The sequence below is a fragment of the Onychostruthus taczanowskii genome, unplaced genomic scaffold, assembly GCF_017590055.1.
Source record: "Onychostruthus taczanowskii isolate IOZ18803 unplaced genomic scaffold, ASM1759005v1 scaffold579, whole genome shotgun sequence".
NCBI classification, from domain to species: Eukaryota; Metazoa; Chordata; class Aves; order Passeriformes; family Passeridae; genus Onychostruthus; species Onychostruthus taczanowskii.
Window position 1 is genome coordinate 19185 of NW_024503446.1, and position 3460 is coordinate 22644.

A 3460-nucleotide genomic window follows, 5' to 3' on the forward strand; every position below is an offset into this window, starting at 1 on the left:
CCCCCCATCCCCCCAGGTGTGCGGGTACCTGGCGCGGCGCGGGGGCGGCTCCGGGGGGGTCCCCGGCGGGGTCTCCCGGCGCAGCAGGAAGGGCCGCAGGCTGCCCCGCACCGGAGACCCCCGCGACAGGTTAAAGGGCCAGGGGGGCTCGGGCTCCTCCCGCAGGACTGCCGGGGGAGGGGCGTCAGGGCGGGGCCACGCCCGCTGACACGCCCACTGACACACCCACAGCCCACAGACACACCCACTGACCACACCCACAGACACACCCACAGCCTCACTGACACACCCACTGACCACACCCACATCCCCACTGACACACCCACTGACACACCCACTGACCACACCCACAGCCTCACTGACACACCCACTGACACACCCACAGGCCCACCGTCACACACACAGACCACACCCACAGCCCCACTGACACACCCACTGACCACACCCACTGACACACCACAGCCCCATTGAGGGGAATTTGGGGGGGGAAAAGGGGGAATGTGGGGGGAAAATGGGAATTTGGGGCTGGGGGAGTGAGGGAGCGCCCAGGGGTGGGATTGAGTTACTCAGGAGGGGTTTATCCCGTGGGAAAAGGGGGTTTTATCGATTTTGGGGGGATTTACCCCATTTTTGGGGGATTTACCCCATTTCTGGGGGATTTGCCCCCTTTGGTTGCCACCAGGGCTCCGCCCCCAGCAGGAAGCCCCGCCCCCCGCATGGACACGCCCACGGTTTGCATAACCGCGCCCCACTACCGGCAAAAGCGAAACTATTTAAGGGCGCTAATTTGCATAACCACGCCCTGCTAGCGGCAAAGCGAAACTATTTAAGGCTCTCATTTGTATAACCACGCCCTACCTTAGTATTCCACGCAAACCTCAATTTGCATGTCCCCGCCCCACCCACCGCTCCCTATTTGCATAACCCCATCCCAAAAACAACCCGCGCTCAATTTGCATAACCCCGCCCATCCCCGCCACCCACACCCCCTCTATTTCCATAACTCCACCCACTCTGCGGCGCTATTTGCATAACCCCGCCCCCTCTCTCTGCCCCCCTCAGCGCTCTCCCCTCACCTGCGGCCGCGCTCGGTAGCGGCGGCGCGGCGGGGCCGGCCCGGGAGGCGCCGCGGCGGCTGCCGGAGCCCAGGCGCGGGTACCCCCAAGTGTCCTCAGGTACCTCTAGGTGTGCCCAGGTACCCCTCAGGTACCCCTCAGGTACCCCCAGCTGCCCCCCAGGTACCCCCAAGTGTCCTCAGGTACCTCTAGGTGTGCCCAGGTACCCCTCAGGTACCCCTCAGGTACCCCCAGCTGCCCCCCAGGTACCCCCAAGTGTCCTCATGTACCTCTAGGTGTGCCCAGGTACCCCTCACGTACCCCTCAGGTACCCCCAAGTGTCCTCAGGTACCTCTAGGTGTGCCCAGGTACCCCTCAGGTACCCCTCAGGTACCCCCAGCTGCCCCCCAGGTGCCCCCTGGTAGCCCCAGCTGCCCTCCAGTTGTCTCCAGCTGCCCCACAGGTACCACCAGGTGTGCCCAGGTACCCTCAGCTGCCCCCCAGGTACCCCCCCGCACTGGCCCCACCCCCTGGCCCCACCCTCTGACCACGCCCATGGCCCCGCCCCCGGCCCCGCCCCCGCTCACAGTCGCGCTCGCTCAGCGAGTACGGCTTGATCGGCTCCTCGGGGCGCGGCCGCGGGAACGGGCGCCGGGCTGGGGCTGGGGAAGGACCCAAAATCACCTCAAATTCACCCAAATACACCCAAAAACCACCCCAAATTCACCTCAAAAACACCCCAACGTTCATCTCAAATTCACCCCAAATACAGCCAAAAAAAACCCCAAATTCACCTCAAAATCACCCCAACGTTCATCTCAAATTCACCCAAATACACCCAAAAAACACCCCAAAATCACCCCAAAATTCACCTTAAATCCACCCCAGATACACCCAAAATTAATCTCAAATTCATCCCAAATACACCCAAAATTCACCTCAAAACCACCCCAATATTCATCTCAAATTCACCCAAAATACAGCCAAAAACCACACCAAAACCACCCCAAAATTCATCTTAAATCCACCCCAAATTCACCCAGATACACCCAAAATTCACCTCAAATTCATCCCAAATACGCCCAAAATTCACCTCAAAAACACCCCAATGTTCATCTCAAATTCACCCCAAATACACCCAAAAACCACCCCAAAATTCATCTTAAATCCACCCCAAATTCACCCAGATACACCCAAAATTCACCTCAGATTCACCCCAAATACACCCAAAAACCACCCCAAATTCACCTCAAAAACACCCCAACGTTCATCTCAAATTCACCCCAAATACAGCCAAAAAACACCCCAAATACACCCAAAATTCACCCCAAAATCCAGCATGAATTCATCTCAAAACCACCCAAAATATACCCCAACATCACCACAAATACACCCAAAATTCACCCCAAATTCACCTCAAAATTCATCTCAAATCCACCCCAAATCCAGCCACAAATCACTCAAAATACACCCAAAATTCAGCCCAAATTCACCCCAAATATATCCAAAATTCTTCTCAAATTCACCCCAAATCCAGCCAGAAATCACTGAAAATACACCCAAAATTCTTCTCAAATTCACCCCAAATCCAGCCAGAAATCACCCAAAATTCACCCCAAATTAATCTCAAATTCACCTCAAATCCACCTGGATTTCACCCCAAAATCACCAAAAAACCACCCAAAATCCAGCCAGAGAAACACAAAAATCCCCCCAAATTCCCCAAAAATCCCCCAAAATTTGGAAAATCCCCCAAAATCTGGAAGGTTCCCAGGGAGAAGAGGAGAATTCCAGCCCAGCTCACCTGTTCTGGTGGAGAAAAATCCCTCAAAGATGACAAAATTGTTCACCTGGAGAAGGAGAAAATCAGGAATTTCATGGAATTGTCATAATTGGAGTGTGATAATTATATAAATTAACATAAATTTAAAATAAATTAGCATAAAATAAACACGCAGATAACAAGCAAATATAAAATATAAAGATAAATAATAAATATGTAAAATACACAGAATACAACAAGTTAAAGAAATAAATACAAAAATAAAAACAATCAGCATTAACCATAAATAAATATATCAATAAATACAAAGCTAAATAAGTATAAAATACAAACAAATAAACAGAAATAAAAAATAAAAATAAAAATATAAGTTAAAAATAAAAATAGATATAAAATTAAATACTTTTATATTCAAAGTGATTTTTCTCCCCTATTAAAAACATTTAATCTGTAGCCCTTAATTTAAAATTAAACACTTGAGTTAGTGAAAACCCACAGTTTAATTTACAATAAACCCCAAACCCCAACATTTAATCCCCAATAAACCCCAAAACCAAACATTTAATTCCAAATAAACCCCAATAAAACCCAAAAGCCAACATTTAATCCCAAATAAAACCCC